Consider the following 20,048-nt stretch of genomic DNA (forward strand, 5'->3'; position numbering starts at 1 on the left):
CAAAGAGAACTGATGCATTTGCAGCACTTTTGTTCAAAATGAAGCAGGATGCACAGTGCAGAGATTATTTTCCATACTTCAGCATAAACAGCTGTTTCTGCAGGTCTCACCATTTGGAAGAGTTTTTGTCAGCAGACGAATAGGGAAAGCATGATTATCAGCATCTTGTGGAATGTTACTTGGAATTTCAAAACAGCTAATTTGAAGAAAAGATTGCATTTGTGCAGCATTGCTCTTGTCAATAATTCCAGTGTCAGTCACAGTCAAACTTGTAGTACTCATGAATTGCTGTTGCTGCATAAGATCTATATCTTCCTGTTGCTGTTGAGTTTCTTGATCATACACAGGATCTTCTGCTGCATCTGTTACTCTTGGCACCAGGGGCGGCTCTAGGCACCAGCGGCGCCGCGCCCGGCGGGCGGCATCCTGGGCGTCATTTGGCTCGGGTGCTGGAGCCGGCATGCGGCCGGCGGGGTCCACGCCGGGCCGGGGCGGACCCCGCGAGCATGACCTGCGCGGGTCCCGCCCCCCGGCTCCGTTGAGCTCCGCGGGCGCGGCGCGCGGCGCACGGCTGGTCCGGCGTCCCGGCTCCCGGCGGGCCTGCCCGGATGCAGGCGCGGGGGAGGCCGCACCCAAGGATGCCCCTCCCCACTGGAGAGGCTGGAGGGGAGGGAAGGGACCGGCCGGCGCGCGGCGCGGCGCTGGCGCCGCGCTGCACTGGCAGCCTACTTTGTAGAGCCGCCCCTGCTTGGCACATCTCCTTCTTTATTACTGTCCTCACATTCAGGTATTGGCACTGAAATATCACCTGTTGCAGTTGCGGAGTTTTCATTATCTGTAGCATTGTTTGTTGGGTAAGGTGTGTTTTCCAGTGGTTTGAGAAATGAAGTTATTGGCTTTGAGCTCTTAGCTGCTGCTTCACTCAGTTATTTTCACTGTCTCTTGCTTGCACCACTTTCAAATCTCCCCTTCATAGTGATCTATCTGGTCAATATGTAGCCTATCCACACTTGAAATATTCTGCTGTAAATAAGTAGCTTATCTACACTGGAAATCTTCTACTGTAAACATGTACATGAATGGTGAATGGTACACAAGTGCTGAAAAAACTTAAAACGAAGGAATACTAATTAAGAACACAAAATGAAACAGTCAGACAGGTTATTATCCTTATCACTGAATCAAAACTCAAGCATGCAAGATATAATATAACAGGCTGACCTGAAGACAAAGGGATGACATATATACAGTAAATATAGATAGAGGAATAATGTAGAAAAATTTCAAATGTGTGTCCTCACAAAACTCACTGTACGAGACTGTCCTCACAAATTTTCACCTTGAATCTGGGCCTATAGACTATGAAAGCCTATGATGATGGCCAAACTACCAAGCTAGGGCTTAACCAACCAGCCAGTCACCTCTTTTAGCTCCCATCTGCAGATAATGATGAGGGATTCTCACACATAAATAATTCCTTAGTCAACTAGACGTAAAACTATAAAGACACTAAAATGTAACAATTCTCTTCCTTTCAACATGCACTTGATCCAGCACCAGCCACTAGTAGTGGTTTGTTTATATCATCAGCTGATCTGAGAGGACACGTTAATCACAGTCTAATCTTGTACCATCAGAACCAATATATTTTTATTAATATTTATGAACATTTTTAACTCTTTAATATGATAAAATCTATATCAGTTAACAAAAAAATTATGTCTTTTACCAAATCCCATCTCTTATTTGCTTAAATTTGCTGCTCTAAGTTGAGAGAATGTGCCACATTTTGGTCCAACAGGGATGTGCATAAAAAGAAGTTGCGAAACTTATCAAATGCCAAAATATTAACAAGTGCCTAAATTTGAGGCCCCCTTTGAGCTTGAGGCCCAGGCCAAATGGCCTCCTGACCCCTCCCCGCCAATTGGCCCTGAGTACAACAATCATTTGGTCAAATTCTATGTCTGTGTTACATACAAAAAGTCAGACTAGATTATCAGAATGGTCTCATCTGGCCTTGATGTCTATGAATCTGTAACTATAAACATCCATTGATATAGACTGACCTTCTGCTGACTCCAAGCGCTGCTACAGTGAACAAAGGATGGAGGAGATAAGGATTACAAGAGAGGCAGGCTAGGTGGGAAGGATATGCAGTGGGGCAGGAGCCTGGGTGGGCAGTGTCAGTGATATAAGGCAACCGTGTGTGACCAAGGATTCTGTGGGGGAACTGACTGGATCCTCTCTGTGTCCAACATCTGCATTTTTGAAGGGGTAACATTTTTGTTAAGAAAGTGTAATTTGGGGCATCTCTGATCTCCACTGAAATGCACTTTCAACCTTTTCTTTTTACTCTATTTATTTCAGTTAGGCTGGGCAGCATTTGTGGCTTGCTGGCTCTCTTTTTAATCTATCTATCTATACACACACCTCAGTGATATGATGTGCTATCCACAAAGAAATCCTGTGTCTCATTTACAGCGCTGCATACTTCAGGCATAATTTAAGCAAACAGTGATTTATACAAAAATCAGATACCTGAACATATGTTTTCAATCACTGGGCCAAACGGAAAGATAATATGTCAGGATTTGTAAGTTCACATCAGTGGTATGTGAAAGCAAGTAAGTGGAGGTATTGGTTCACCCATAATTGGGATGTGACAATATCTGTGGGGTGTGGGAATGGGTAATGAGTAAATGAGCCATAGCTTAGTTGTAAACTGTGTTCAGAACCTCGATAAAGACTTGGGGACAAAATTACACATTAGTACGTGGATTGTAAGGTAGGGTACTCGCTACCCATAGTGCCCCCTTGTGTCAGAGTGTGATGCTGCAAGGGGACCTTGTCTCTGGTGCCTCTGTCTGGCTATTTGCCTCCCACTAGGTCTTCCTGGCTCAGCCCTCTGGCCAAGTCACATAAAGTTGAGTCACCTTCCAGGGTAACAAAAGGTTCAAATGTAAAGCCAGATTAAACATCCAAATAATAATTATAATTCTTCTACCCCTTTTTTTACTGGTCATCCCTCAGGCCTTCCCTCACAGGAACCTAATCTACTCCTGTAGTTGGACTTGCATGGCTCTTCCTCAGGGGCTGGTAGGGGAGCCCAGACACACCCTCTGCTCTGGGTTCTGGCCCAGGAACCCTGTATTAAGCAGCTAAATCTGCTTCTTCAGACATGATGCTCTTTCCCTGGGCCACTTTCTACCAGTAAACTCCCTTGTGCTGCTTCCCTACAGTCTGTACATAATATAGCCTCCCTTTGGAGCTTAGGCCTCTGGATTCTTCCTCCTCTACTGACTCATACGTCTTCTATCCCTCTTGGGTTCCACAAAAGTGCTTTTCCTGACCCTACCTCAGGGCCTCTCCTACAGGAACCCAATTCTTCATTTCTCCATAGCAGGCTTTCACTGTCTCCCTTTCCCAGGGACTATGGCAGCTTCCTTTATGGATCTCTCTGCTCCTTGTTGGCCCTAGCTCAGGGCTTCTTTCACAGGAGCCTAAGCAATGTTGGCACCTATGGGTTCTCCCACCTACAGGAGAGTCATGTCTTCTCTGCAATCTCTTTCTTTAGACTCAGTTCCAACCTCTGTTTAAGTAGTCCTGATTCCCTGCAGCTGAGGACACTAATTATCATTAAGTTACCATACCCTAGCTACTAGGTTACAGGCAAGGCTCAGCAGCCAGCCTGTAATATGGGTCTAAAAGTCTGGGAGAACCTCAGTGAAGGTATTTTCACACTGAGAAACTTGAACCAAGTACATATTACTCCTGCATAGACATATTTGCTCCTAGTCCTGCTCCAGCCCTGTTCTTGCTGCTGCCCTGCTCCTAGTCCAGCTCCAACCCTATCCTAGATGCCTGATTCTAGCTCTGAGAATTAGGCCTGACCATCTCCATCCCAGTTTCTGACAGAATCCAGTTTAGCAAACATTGAAATGCTGGTTGGTTTTGCCAACCAGCAAAACCAAAAATCATGTTGGTTTTGCCAAAAATTCATTTTGGAGAAAAATCAGAAAAGAGTTCCAATAATGTTGAAACATCCCATTTTGACATTTTTGGGAACAAATGTTTTGAACTTTTGTTTTGAAATGACTTTGATCCATTGCTTTATTTGGTATTATAAAATAAAAAAAAGTTAAAATACAAGAAAAATACAATGTTTTTTAGGTGAAAATACATAATGAAGAAATATTTCCAAGCGTCTAAGGCCCTGATCCTGTAAGCATCCCTGTGTGGGCACAGGACCTGAAAGGGCATAATACATGCAGAGTATTAAGCCTTCAGAAAGTCGTCAGTAAAACCTGAAATGGAAAAGGCTTGGAAGTGATAAAATTCCAAAACAGACTAAAGCCGAAAATGTATTCCTGATTTCTCCATTGCAAATCAATCACTGACATCTGTAACTTTTTCTCTTCTTTTCTGCCTACAAACTAATTGGTTTTCCATGATGGAATTCACAGACAGTGAATGTTCAGGAGCTAATGTATTCCTTGTAACCATAATACCTTTCAACTTCAATCAGTCCAGCCTGACACAAACAGTAATCTCCACCTTTACCTTTCTCATTTAGGAGGGTCCTTCTCAATTTAGATCCAGATTTTATCAGTCTTGACTGACTTCTAGACCTCTCAAGGAACAGTTTAATCTTTTTCTTCCCTTAAAACTGTTCCTTCTCTGTCCCAGTTATACCTATGAGGTCTGCAGGCTGATAAAGCTGATTGTAACATTGTAACTAGAAGGATAATGTATCACTTGTTCTGAATAATTATGTATAAGCAGAAAAACAAACATAATGTAAAGCCTCAGTGAAATGAGTCATGATTTTATTTAGAAGTGAATGGGAACATAGATATACATGTCACACAGACAACCATGTGCCAGCCTAGGCTTCTTGCAGGAGCAAAGCTCTTCTAGTCACCATGGTTATTGCATGCAGTGTAGCAGTGTTGGTGCCAGGATATTAGAGAGACATTTACAGAAATGTCACATTGGCTGTAAATCATGTTTACAGCCAATGAGGACAGTAGCTGGTTACAATGTAGACGTGGCCTAAATGTCTTTATCCCACACTGCCTTTGAGCCAAATCATGGGTTGCTCCTCTATAGAGGACATGGAGCTCAGTGAGTTTGATCCTTCCTTCATGGGGGGCAAGGGTGCCTCTTCCCCAGCAGAACAGGCAGGGAATATTGAACCAAAAACTTGTAAAACTGTTGAGAGTCTCCATGCCTCTGCACTGCCTCCTGGCCTCCTTAGTAGCATGGTTCCTGCAGAAGTCATGCTCCTATGCACATCCTAGCTGGCTGCTGCTCTTGGGCTTGCTGTAAAGTGAGAAACTCTGTGTGAAAGGTAGAACTTACCTCTTGGGGATAAAGGGAAATATTACATAAGGTTCCCTTAGCTCTGCCTTTTCCAGTCCCTGGTTTGCCTCCTCCAAGTCCACGAATTACCCATGGAGAGGTGAGGATCAAAGCTGGTGCAAAGCAGATACTTCTCCTTCCATGACCTCTTCCTACTAGGACCCCCTGTTTTTTTGGTCCCTTCCATTCATCGATGTAGAGAGGAGCATTTGGCCCAATAAAACTATGGTATGTTTCAGATTTACTACTTTAGAACTTTTACAACATTACAGTGAAACTTCTTGAAGAGAAAAAGCCTCAATTCTGTTCTTTACTGAGTTTAAAACTTCCAGTAAAATAATGGTGATCTTTGCACATTCTAAGAAGTGCCAGATGAATGTTAAACTCAATTATGGGATAAGTAACAAAATTAAGGGTGCTAGAAATAGAAAAGCCAGATGTGCTTATCAGAAGAGTTATAAAGAAGGAGAGGGGGTGTGGATAGAAGAAAGACCTATCCAGCACACCAGCTGGGGAAAAAATGATCCAAAGCAAAATAATAATGTCTACCATTTACATATTTTCACTTAGGGCAAGAACAAAAAGCAGAGGAATGAATATGTTGGCAGAGTCAGACTTTTCAACAAAAAATCACTGCAGAAAACAAAACCAAAAAACAACCACACAATTTAGTTAAAAAAAACCACAAAAGGGAAAAGTTTCAAGTATGTAGTTATAATGATTAAATTTAGACAAATTGTAGCATTCACCAATGAGTGAATGGGCTGAAGACCAGGAGGGTCAGTTATGAGTGGTCTAAAGATCTTACAATTAGTGCAGATTATTTCTCACAGCTGTCATTGTCTGAGTATCCTTTTCCTCATAAGCCTCTGTTCTGCTTTAATTCTTCTCTTATTTCACTGGCAATTTGCAGCCTAGAAGCTTAGCCACCAATGCCAATATTATGTTGACCTGCCAGGAGAGTGGTTGGCCCTTCACAACCAGAAACTAAGGGACAGATGCCAGTTACAGCAGGATGGGGGCAGCTGCCGGTTACAACTCCCTGTTGCTCTCTCCTAGCCCCATCTTGGGGGCTGCTCTAACTTGAGCCAGCTGGCTATGACTTCCCAAGGAACCATAGCCAACTGGGGATAGCTGGAGCACACAGTGGTCTGGTCATACCCCTCTGCCTCAGATATCCCCCTGTGCTTGTGGTGACAAGGAGAAGGGTGTAGGAGCTAGCTATGCTGGCTCTATGCCCCCTTAAGAATCTCCCAAACTGGGGGAACCCCAAGCAGGGGATTTGTAGGTGTTTTCCATTCTTCTTGGGCCATCTGATGAGCACAAAAGGAGAACAAGGCAGAGCATCTGCCCCTAAGATTCTCATTTGCATGATCTCCTGATTTCATTCATTCTGTTTTAGATTTTAAGGTCTGTTCATGACTCATCTTGAGATGGATGGGTATTTATATACCTGCCACACTCTCGTACTCAGGAGTACTATCAAAAAATCTGACTCACTATGAGTAAACTTGATGTTCATATGCACTACCTTTCACCAACTTAACACCATTTTGCTGCTACAAAAACAACTGTCATAGTGGTACTTTCATGAATTATGGGAAAAAACATAGCTTTGTGTCATGTAATGTACAGCCTAGTATGTACAGTGGTCCCTCCTGGACTGGATGGAACTAGAACTACTTAAAAATTGTAATCCTCTGAGATGGCCAGCACCTCCAACTGAAGTAAGTTGAAAGTTGAGAACATGCAGCATCTCACAAGAGGTGCTAATTGTCAGTTTAAAAATGCACCCTAAGTTACCTTCTAGTGGCAGGCTTACAGAGTATACGAACTATCTTGAATGGAAACACTCCTTTAACTGACAGAGGCCTGTATTTCTGACCGAAAAGACTTCTAGTCTGCAAATCACATGTCCAGAGTTTAGATGACTGATTTTATTTCTAACCCTCTGTATGTACAAGAACATGAATTCATTATAGTCCTTCCATTTTCCCTCTCCCTGCATCGGCATGCAAAGGAGAGAGCAAACTTCAAAACTTCTGGACAGTGAGGATAGTGGAGACTTATATTTAGCAAGACTTAAACTCTGGAGGTGTAGCTGATATATCAAATCTAGTCAAATTCCTTTACTCTTCCATTTGCAGTGATCATCTTTAAATAAACTATCCCCAAGTAGCTGAAGAGTTTCTTGTTCTCCACAAAGTGGCTTTTTAGAATTCCTGGTTTTGGTGTGGAAATGCTGCAGCGATTGTTGGGGGTGGGTGGACACTTTCAGCAAGAAGGCCCTGTTGGAAACTGATTATATTTGTGATAATAAAAAAATGTGATTCCCCTAGAGTTCTTTTGTAGGCGGAATTAGTAATCATAAAGACAGGAGGGTTTAATTATATGTACTAGTCTTCTGCTCTGTACAAATGTAATCTTGACAGGCACCGCAGAATATCTGCAATGCTTTTCTTCTGCTTTTTGCAAGTTCGGTGTATGTATATTGTCTATTAGCAGCACAAAGAGCCCAGAAGCAATGGTAAGGGATGTGGAGGAAGAAAGGAGGAGTTGCTGAAGTATTCCTCTTTTTGTTCTTTTGAGATTAGTACTAGTAGTGTCATTGTCTACTCAGTGTGTGACTGCTTTTAAGAACACTATTAAAGCTAAAAATCATCACTGATTTTAGAGATTAAGAAGCTGTATCTGGCTTTCCGCCAAGGGAAATGGCTTATTATGGAACAGTCACTCTAGAGTTAAGATTGTATTTATAATAGAAATTCAGTTACAAAATTATTTCCCTGTCTCTGAGCTTCACAAAAAAATGTGATAGCTGCCTCAAAATTGGTAGGTCTGCTCTGGGGCTGAGAGAGAATTTTTCTTTGAACTTATATGTGATTTATAAAAGTGGTTCTTTAATGATGACACCCTAAAAATAGAAGTGTTCAACAGAGTTCAAAAATTCTTTGTATTGCCTTTTACAGCGAAAGAAAGGAGGAGATAAACGACACTTAGTTCACTTACCTGAAATCTAGAGCCTAATACCAAATGGAACTACACTATGGAATATTACCTTCTACAAACTAAGGACCTAATCCAAAACCTGCTGAAGTCAGAGTTCCCCATTGATTTCAATAGGCTCTGGATCAGGCCCTAAGATAGAAATCACCAGAGTCATTCTCAAAGACACTGTTCGAACAGACCAGGACGGTGGGAATAGACTTCTAAATGATCCAGAGGAATTCTACAAATCCCTGGAGAGAGAAGGCAGCAGATGATATGCAATATGAATTCTGGAGGACTATTGCATCACCAGTTTAAAAGACTTTGTTCATACAGATGATATCCACTATAGGCTAGAGATAAGGTAGTGCAGCTGCCTGCTTTGGTTTCAGAATAGTGCACACAGCTGGTCTCAGAAAGGACCAGTTTTAAGAAGGATGGCATCCTTTAATGTGCCCTGTCCAAATTGCATAGTGATTCACAATGCCAACATTTACATGAGTCTCATATGAAGCAGACAAACACATTCAGTGGAGGGCAGGGACACACGTGAGTCCAGCAGCCTGTGCTATACGGGACACCAGACTCCTTAGAACCTGTGTGCGATTAGACCCTGCAGCCAACCCATGGCCAATAGTAGATATCCAATTATGTACAATCAAGACCCTTTGGATGGGATCCACAAAGGTACGTATGCATTTAAGTTTGGAGTTTAGGTGTCTAAATCTTGGGTTTAGGCTCCATTGCAATCCACAAAATTCCCAATGAACACTACAAGTGCCTAAACTCACTCTTTTTTAGGGAACAAATTCCCTAGGGGCCTATGTTCTCGCCTCCAAGCATATGCACAGCTGCCTCTCTCTAGGCATCTGGACACTTTTCTTCCACCTAAGCCACAAAGCAATCCACAAAACTGAGGGAAAATAGGAGTTTCCCACCTCTCTTGCATGTGGGGGAGGAAGGAGGAAGTGGTGCTCCCACTGTCCATTTTATAACATTTAGCCCAGAGGTTAGAGCACTCACCTGGGATGTGAGACACCTAGGTTCAATTCTTCTCTCTGCCTGAAGGGGGGGAAGGATATGAGTAAGAGTCTCCCATCTCTCAGGAGAATGGTCTAATAACTGAGTTATGGGATATTCTGATGTGGGGCCAGAGAGAAAAAGAGCATGAAAATGACTGCAGAATCCGCTGGTAAGGGCAGCCACCTGGGAGGTGAGAGACCCCAGGTCCGGTCCTGTTGTTCCAATCACTCTTTCATTTACCCACAGTGGAGCAGCTTCAACAGGAGAGCCTGAGGGAGCCCCACATCAGAATGTCCCACAACTTTTGTGGATTACATTTGAAGGTGTTTATCTCTTCTGATTTGTTCTATAGGGAACCTAAGTGCATAACTCAGACGTTGGGGATTGCACTGTTGTTCCTGTAATTTTCTAGGCTCCTGAAAGTTAGGTGCCATGACACTGAGTATTGTAACACCTAAGTCCCTTTGTGGATCCCACCCTTTGAAAATATGCCATTGTGAGGTCATTGTCTCTTTTGTTTTGCTTCTCATTTAATATCTTCTCACCACATCACTCCACATCAATCTCTCAAAAGTAAGTCTGACAAAACTCTAAGGGCCTGGCTACACTTGCAGATGTAGAGTGCTGTGAGTTAAACCCACTTTTGTAGAGTGCAGTAGGGAAAGCGCTGCAGTCTGTCCACACTGACAGCGCACTGGAGTGGCCACATTTGCGGCACTTGCAGCGGCATTGGGAGCAGTGCATTATGGGCAGCTATCCCAGCATGCAAGTGACTGCAACATGCTTTTCAAATGGGGGTGGAGTCGGGTGGAGTGTGACATGGAGTGTGTTGTGTGTATGTGGTGAGAGAGGGTGGGTTTTTGGGGTGCTGAGAGTGTGTCAGCATGCTGTCTTGTAAGTTCAGACTCCCCGCTCTCCCCCGCCTCTGTCTTATTCACTCAAAGCAAACAGTAACATTTTTTTGTTTTGTGAAAAGAGGACCAGAATAGCATACAAAAGATCTGGGTGACTTTGAAAACCAGAGAAATAAAAATGGGATGAAATTTAATAGTGCAAAGTGCAAGGTCTTGTACTTAGGGACTAACAAGAATTTCTGGGGACATATGAGTTGGAAGCGACAGAAGAGAGACCTGGATGTGTTAGTCAATCACAAGATGACTATGAGCTTAACACGGCGGGGCACAGACCATCCAATAAGTTCTTGGACTGCATTGCAGACAACTTTTTATTTCAGAAGGTTGAAAAAGCTACCGGGGGGAAGCTGTTCTAGACTTGATTTTAACAAATAGGGAGGAACTCGTTGAGAATTTGAAAGTAGAAGGCAGCTTGGGAGAAAGTGATCAAGAAATCATAAGAGTTCACAATTCTAAGGAAGGGTAGAAGGGAGTACAGCAAAATAGAAACAATGGATTTCAGGAAGGTGGATTTTGGTAAGCTCAGAGAGCTGATAATTAAGGTCCCATGGGAATCAAAACTGAGGAGAGTTGGCAGTTTTTCAAAGGGACACTACTAAGGGCTCAAAAGCAAGCTATTCCGCTGGGTAGGAAAGATAGAAAATGTGGCAAAAGACCAGCTTGGCTTAACCACGAGATCTTGTGTGATCTAAAAAATAAAGAGAGTCATATAAAAAATGGAAACTAGGACAGATTACAAAGGATGAATATAGGCAAACAACACAGGAATGCAGGGGCAAGATTAGAAAGGCAAAGGCACAAAATGAGCTCAAACTAGCTACAGGAATAAAGGGAAACAAGAAGACTTTTTATCAATACATTAGAAGCAAGAGGAAGGCCAAGGACAGGGTAGGCCCACTGCTCAGTGAGGCGGGAGAAACAGTAACAGGAAACTTGGAAATGGCAGAGATGCTTAATGACTTATTTTGTTTCCACCTTCACCGAGAAGTCTGAAGGAATGCCTAACGTAGTGAATGCTAATGGGAAGGGGGTAGGTTTAGAAAATAAAATAAAAAAAGAACAAGTTAAAAATCACTTAGAAAAGTTAGATGCCTGCAAGTCACCAGGGCCTGATGAAATGCATCCTAGAATACTCGAGGAGCTAACAGAGGAGGTATCTGAGCCTCTAGCTATTATCTTTGGAAAATCATGGAAGACACGAGAGATTCCAGAAGACTGGAAAAGGGCAAATATAGTGCCCATCTATAAAAAGGGCAATAAAAACAACCCAGGAAACTACAGACCAGTTAGTTTAACTTCTGTGACAGGGAAGATAATGGAGCAAGTAATTAAGGAAATCATCTGCAAACACTTGGAAAGTGGTAAGGTGACAGGGAATAGCCAGCATGGATTTGTAAAGAACAAATCATGTCAAACAAATCTGATAGCTTTCTTTGATAGGATAACGAGTCTTGTGGATAAGGGAAAAGCGGTGGATGTGGTATACCTAAATTTTAGTAAGGCATTTGATACAGTCTTGCATGATATTCTTATCGATAAACTAGGCAAATACAACTTAGATGGAGCTACTATAAGGTGGTTGCATAACTGGCTGGATAACTGTACTCAGAGAGTAGTTATTAATGGTTCCCAATTCTACTGGAAAGGTATAACAACTGGGGTTCCACAGGGGTCTGTTTTGGGACCGGCTCTGTTCAATATCTTCATCAACGACTTAGATATTGGCATAGAAAGTTTGCAGATGATATCAAACTGGGAGGGACTGCAACTGCTTTGGAGGATAGGGTCATAATTCAAAATGATCTGGACAAATTGGAGAAATGGTCTGAGGTAAACAGGATGAAGTTTAACAAAGACAAATGCAAAGTGCTCCACTTAGGAAGGAACAATCAGTTTCACACATACAGAATGGGAAGAGACTGTCTAGGAAGGAGTATGGCAGAAAGGGATTTAGGGGTTATAGTGGACCACAAGCTAAATATGAGTCAACAGTGTGATGCTGTGGCAAAAAAAAGCAAACATGATTCTGGGATGCATTAACAGGTGTGTTGTGAGCAAGACATGAGAAGTCATTCTTCCACTCTACTCTGCGCTGGTTAGGCCTCAGCTGGAGTATTGTGTCCAGTTCTGGGCACCGCATTTCAAGAAAGATGTGGAGAAATTGGAGAGGGTCCAGAGAAGAACAACAAGAATGATTAAAGGTCTAGAGAACATGACCTATGAAGGAAGGCTGAAAGAATTGGGTTTGTTTAGTTTGGAAAAGAGAAGACTGAGAGGGTGTCATAAGGAGGAGAGAGAAAACTTGTTCACCTTAGCCTCTAAGGATAGAACAAGAAGCAATGGGCTTAAACTGCAGCAAGGGAGGTTTAGGTTGGACATTAGGAAAAAGTTCCTAACTGTCAGGGTGGTTAAACACTGGAATAAACTGCCTAGGGAGGTTGTGGAATCTCCATCCCTGGAGATATTTAAGAGCAGGTTAGATACATGTCTATCCGGGATGGTCTAGACAGTATTTGGTCCTGCCATGAGGGCAGAGGACTGGACTTGATGATCTCTCGAGGTCCCTTCCAGTCCTAGAATCTATGAATCTATGAGCTGCCAATGTGATGTGGCCATGAAAAAAACTAATTTAATCCTAGAATGCATCAGGCGAGGTATTTCCAGTAGCAATAGGGAAATGTTATTACAATTATACAAGGCACTGGTGAGACCTTGTCTGGGAGTACTGTGAGCAGTTTTGGCCTCCCAGGCTTAAGAAACATGAATGCAAACTGGAAGAGGTGCAAAGAAGGGCTACTAATATGCTCAGAGGAATGGAGAAACTACCTTGGAGAAAAGACTTAAGGAGCTTAGCTTGTTTAGCCTAACTAAATGAAGGCTGAGGGGAGATGTGATTGCTCTATATAAGTACATCAGTGGGATAAACACCAGGGAGGGAGAGGAGTTATTTAAGTTAACAGCCAATGTTGGCATTAGAACACATGGATATAAATTGGCCATCAACAAGTTTAGACTTGAAGTTCGACAAAGATTTCTAGCCACCAGAGAAGTGAAGTTCTGGAACAGCCTCCCAAGGGAAATAGTGGGAGCGAAAAAACCAAACTGAATTGAAGACTGAGCTTGAGAAGCATATGGAGGGGATGATAAAATGAGATTGCCTACAATGGCATGTGGCCCATCTGCCACTGCTAGTAGCAAATATCTCCAATAGCTGTAGATGGGACACTAGATGGGGAAAGCTCTGAGTTACTACAGTGAATTCTTTCCCAGGTGTCTGGCTGGTGGATCTCATCACCTGCTTATGGTCTAACTGATCTCCATATTTGAGGTCAGGAAGGAATTTTCTCCCAGGTCAGATTGGGTCACTTTAAATCATGATTTGAGGACTTCAGTAACTCAGCCAGAGGTTATGGCTCTATTACAGGAGTGGGTGGGTGAGGATCTATGGCCTGTGATGTGCAGAAGGTCAGACTAGATGATCAGGATTGGCCCTTCTGGGCTTAAAGTTCATGAGTCTGATTTATACAAGACTAGAAAACAGAGACTTATGGCTTATGTACATGGGGAAATTACAGCAGTGTAAGGTAGGGTATGAATTTAAAACACAATGGTTATACTGGTATAACTTCCCACGTGGATACTCTTATTCCAGCATAAGAGCAGCTTTTCAGAATAGTTTGTGTTACTTGTGAAGAGGTTTAAGCTAGAATGAAAAAAGCCACTTATTCTGGAATAAGAATGCCCACACAGGGGAGTTATAACATAGCAATTTAGCTATGCCAGTAAAATGATACCAATATAACTGGGCAAAGTCTCTCTGGTAGACAAGCCTGTTGGACTAGATCCTCAGCAGTGGCCAAAAAGCCCACAGGGCAGCGCAGGACAGGGGCTGAAAAGATGGCATAAACTTGGGCCAGCTGTGTGCCACATTGATCTCCCATCACAAGTTAAAGCAGCTTTCAGGCCACTTTACACAGCACAGGCTGCTGGTGGCCCCAAAGGACCAATACGGCAGCCGGAAGATGGCAGGGCGTAAGGTGTAAGCACTCTGCTGCACCTTTCCCTTCCCAGGCACTAGTGTCCCTTTGTGAATTCCTCCTGCTAGCTGCCTGGTCCAATATCCAAATTCTGGAATCCTCAGTGAGTATTTTAAAATAATAAACTTTATTAAAGAAATGAAAGTAAAACCATAAACACCAGAGCTCTGTTGGTCAGGCAGAGTCACAGTGGGGCAAACACACACTTCAGATTTTCTGCTTGCAGATTCCCAAAGAATTGGCAACAATGGACAATATCTGTATATTAACAATTGACCAATCAATACAGAGAAACAGGGTCAACAAATACAGAGAAACTGTTGCTGGGTAAGGTCAGAAACTGTTGCTAGGCAGAGTTGGACTAGTAACCTTCAGCTGGATCACAACCACAACAGGACCTGCAGACCTGCAAGCCTCAGGCCAGGAGTCTCTTGTGCACATGTGCAGATCGGCAAAGGTCACACAGCTGCACTCATTCTACTGGCCCTATGCTGTTAGCACAACCTACATAGAAGAGCAACAGCTATGCCCCTGGCCATCCCCCAGCCTCTGCATCACAGAGGAGCCCTCTACACTGGGGTGATCCCGCTGTGTCTAGCTATGGCAGCCTTAGGGCTAAAGCAATGTGGGGCATATGTAAGTACTGCAGGACCAATTAAAAAAAAAAAAAGAGAGAGAGAACAGCGAGAAATGGTCTATGGTATGAATGCACAAAGAATACTTTGAGCCTGTGTTAGTAAGACATGGGGAACTATGAAATCTCATTTAACTACATTTTGAGTCATAGCATCCCAGGACTCTTGATAAAAGCACACCAGTCTAGATCTTCATTTAAAAAAAATAAGTCAAAGGCCTGGTGGATGCTAAAAATACAATCAATGAGGAAAAAGCATCCATCATATTGTCAGCTTTATCAGGGAATAAGTCATTGATGCAAGCACTACGCACTGCGTTATCAGACAAGAAACTGGAAAAATAATTATGTGCATTTAGCATTGGTAGGGCACTGTGGTGGAAATAAATCAGTGCTGAATAGGGTTAGTTTTGTTTCATTATGTTATTACAATACTACATGCAACAATACAGCTTGTCTAGCAGTGACTGATTCATAACTGAGAAATGTCTAAAGTTTATTAGATCTTTTTTAAAGCTATATGCAAAAGTGTGTATACTGTGTATAAACACACACTATCTACAGATATTGACAAACGTTTCAGAAATATGAAAACTAAACTAGTAAAATACAGTAGGATCAATTTCTTTTTCCAAACAAGACTATGGTTACTATACTCATCCAGAAGGCAGGAATCTAGTTACATTAGATGAAAGTACTGTGTGACAGAAGTAAAAATATGAAAAAAATTGTTCTAGTTAGAGACCATGCAACATAACTTAAGCTGAATTTATAAATCAGTAGTCCACATGCAGCATCTGAATGTGTTGTTGAACTTGAAAACAAACGCTGCACGTGAACACTTCACAATTTGTTATATTTGCCCAATCAGAAGGTAGCTAAAGTCACCCAATGTTGTTACATTATTTAGGTCTTTGCACCATTTGGCATTCCTGGCAGCCTTTAAACCTGGGCCTCCCTTGAGAAAAGGGCAGAGCCTCCACTCAGGGGTAGCTGCAGGAAGGAGTGTGCTTCAGAAGGTGTGCAGATAGAGTGTGCACACTGCAGCATGGCCATGATCCAGCAAGGATTTAAACTCTTATGTGAAGTTACAATTAAGCACCTAATTAAGCACCTACTTAAGTCCCACTCACTGCAATGGGATCAGCTGTGCCTTTGAAAATCTCCCCCATAAGCATGAACCCTGAATGTGTCTAGAAGGCAGAGCCAGCACTAGGCATAAGTAGACAAAGCAATTGCTTAGGGCCCGGAGCAGCTCAATGGACCCTCTATTCATTATTGGTATGTGTTGGGGGGGAACAAAATGTTCCAGCTTAGGGCCTCTGCGTGAAGGTGCAACCTGCACACCCCAGAGCTGTTGGCCAACCCTATGGGCTTGTGCAGAGGAGGAAGTAAGCTATGATCTTATATCCTCCTTGTCCCCTTTGGGGCTACTTAAACCCCCAGTCACTACATCTGAGCAGTCCCTGTGCTCCTGTGTCTGGCCCTTGCTCAAGATGTGTAAGGAAGGGGAAGTTATGGTGTCCCCTACTCCATATACCTATGCTGGTGCATATTTGTATCTCTTGGCACTCACCTTACAAAGCTTTGCACAGACTGTATTTTAAAATGCTTTTCGTATAAAAGTTTATTAAAATCAGAATGCTGGGATTGAGTTGTTTCGGATAGTTAATACTTAGCATTTTACAGCAATTTATATTTGTAAAGTCCTTTAATTATTAAACTCAATTAAATCTAGTAAAACTTAATTACCCATCTCACATGGGAGTGGAGAGGTTTAATCAGTTAATGTATATGTGATGCTTTGAGGTTCAACCCGGACCAGCAAAGGTTTGTGTCAGAACCTGCCCTGCGACTCTGGGAGTCTTATATGCGATGCTGCTATGGCTCACATCAGTGACACATGCAGCCAGCCTACAAATCTGGCTTCACAGCCTGGCTTCTATCACCTAGTTACTTTTTGCACAGTGACCCCCAATACTCTCCCTGTTCCAAATTTCCCCAAAGCTGTTTATCAGTGTGACAATCTGCTGAAGTTCCCAGAACTGAGAGTTCCTGGGTTGCCCCTCTCAGCCTCAGCAAGGGAGAGTTTTGCTACTGCTAAGCTGTGTGACAGCTCCCTGACACCCCAGCTTGTCTGCCCTGCCAGCAAACTATTCAGGACTCTGCCAGGAAAAACCTTGCCTTGCAGGTAACAACCAGTGAACCCCAACTCCCGAGTCCCCCACAGTGTCCAGAAGTTAAGTCCATGTTCCTTTAAAGAAATGGTATGCTGCAGCTCATTAATTTAACTGGGGCTTGACAAACACTCATTTCGGTCACAACACTGAATTGGTTTATAGTAAAAACAAGTTTATTTAACAAAAGGACATAGAATTAAGTGATAGCAAGTATAAAGATAGAACGGGTACAAGCAAACAAAAGTAAAAATACGCTTCTAAGACTAAAACTTAATTTCAGCAAGTTACACTCTTTGCCTAAGCAGGTTTCTCACCTAAACTCAGCTCTCAGAGACTTCAACCCCCTTGGTTGAAGGATTCAACATTCTGTAATTTCAAGATCTCTATCATCTTTAAGCCCCCAAGTAATGGATAACCGTGGGGTTCTCTCCCCTAGCTTTCTATAGTCCTCTACAAACTTTGATATGTATTCTTTGGAAAGTAAGCCCACACAAAGCTTCTCGTGTCTGCGGGGGTGTAGATGCCATGTTGTTTTCCCAAAGTTCATTGACGCTGCTTCAAGAGGCAGGAAGGTTTCCTGGGGGTGCAGTCTCTGTCCCCCCTCAAGATTAGGTATTCATCTTTCCTTACTCACTCTCCTGATGGTTTGGTTTACTTTGTATGTAAATGTGCTTTTCTGCGCCCCATTACTTGTTAGTGTGCAGTAGCGCTAACAGTAGAGGATAATAAGGTAACAGACTTATGACATCAGAAATCTCCAAAGAGAAGTATCCAGACCATCAGCATCCAGAAGCAGACTGCATAGAGGTATCAAGTATCAGAGGGGTAGCCCTGTTAGTCTGGTTCTGTAGAAGCAGCAAAGAATCCTGTGGCACCTTATAGACTAACAGACGTTTTGCAGCATGAGCTTTCGTGGGTGAATACCCACTTCTTCGGATGCACAGAGGTAGTTTTCCAGGCCATGGAACTAACCTGCTCCAGATCAGAACACATTGGAGACAGTTTTCTTGTTGGTTAATGAGGTGTGACTTGTTTTACAAATCACCTATCCAGTGAAAAGAAAAGGATTCTTTCTGCCTGTATTTGAAACTGCATAAAGTGTTTGCAGTTATGCTGATCTTTGAGAGAGTGCTCATGCAAATAATATTACTGCCTTACCTGTTGCATTTTATCCACTATTTCAATGTTATCAGCTAAGAGTGCAATCAGCTAAAACTCCACCCAGATGCCAATATTTTTCAAAATCAACATATCCATTATACCCAATCTGATTAGTAATATGCCAAAATGAAGCAATTCAGAGGGAGTTAAGAGTGCTCAACATTTCACAGGGTTGGGCACAATTTCGCCTCCTCTTCCTTCAAAAATTCCTCCTGTATCATGTCCCTCTACCCATCATTTAGCTAATCTATAATACGCAAATGATTCAATTGGTGGAGCTCCATTGGGATCCATTACATTTATTCTAAACTTGGACATTACAACTCATTGACCAACAAAGAAGTTGTCTCCACAGTGAGTCCCATAGCTACACTAGTTGGAGCACTGTTAACTTTTTCTTAGTTCCTCCAGCTTCTTAATCAGTTTTCCTTGGTCTCTTCCGAATTCATCTACGTTTTACTCAACACGGTAATTTCCCCTACATTTACAATAAGGTCTCAGATTTTACCTTTGACTTTGATGTCCATAATAATGTGCAAATAGGTAGCATATAGATAAACAAGTATGACTTTGGCAGGAAGGAGGAAATGTAGATTTGAAAGAATTTTATTCCTGTGTATGGGTAAATTCAAACTGTAAAACTCACTCATTTTGGAAATTTAACTTATTTGTGATGAACATACCAGTTCCTTACACAAGTACTTTCAACAAGTAGGGAGTGGGGGAACATCCCACTTCCTCTCTGCCCTAGTTACAATTAGGTAAGTTGCCTCAGAATGCCCTGAAAATTAACTAACTTTAAATTTGAATCATTCTCCATTTTATTTATTGAGATGCTCAGGGAGATTAAATGCAAATTTGTTGCCTTCACATCAAAAGAAATTAAACTGATGTGTGCTTTTCTGGCAGAGAAGCAATTACATTTAAGAAAGTTAAAAAAGCCAGTTACCAAGCAACTACATTCAGCCTACATATATTGTCTATTCATAATCTCTAGCAAAGTACAGAAAATGACAGGCTGTCACTAAAGAACAGGGACACAGAGAATTATAGCATTCTTACTCTGTGTTCTTCCTACAGGAGAAAGTTCAATTATATCCTACATACAATGATGAGTTTAAATAACTGCAATAAGTATAAAATGCTAGGATGTCTCAGAAGGAACATGAAAGGCAGAGAGAAGCTTCAAGAAAATAGTCCCCACATCTAAAGCAATTCTACTGTCTATCATACTTTCTGGAGAAGTGTCCCAAACAAACCTGTCTAGGTAGAGATGGGGCTTGAGCTTTCCCAGAGTTTTGGAGGATGACCATGTGTTCCTGACTGGCTTCATGGCTGTTTGTCATTTACAAATCATGGCCCTGATCTTGCAATGTACAACACTCAGGTTGGCTGTTGCACCCTCATTAACTTTAGTGGGACTCCCCTGGGTGTAGTGATCTGCCCATGTGATGTAAATTGCAGGACTGAGCCTGGGCTTAAAACAAACAGACAAACAAGCCAACAACATTCTTTGTTAATGTGCTCTCCTGAAAGTCCATCCTTGGTTACGTTTCAAATACTTGATGAAATCTAGGCCCTGGATTTAACTGAAGTCAATGGGGGTTTTGCAAATGACTTCAGTGGAGCCATAGTCTCACTTCTGCTCTTTATGTCTAAAAGGGTGATAGTTGTTGAAAGGCGAGAGCCTGATGAATAGGCATTCCTGTCTGAAACATTTTTAAAGGGGTGTTGTGAAGGAGCAGAGAGA

The sequence above is a fragment of the Mauremys reevesii genome, linkage group 6 (assembly GCF_016161935.1).
Source record: "Mauremys reevesii isolate NIE-2019 linkage group 6, ASM1616193v1, whole genome shotgun sequence".
NCBI classification, from domain to species: Eukaryota; Metazoa; Chordata; order Testudines; family Geoemydidae; genus Mauremys; species Mauremys reevesii.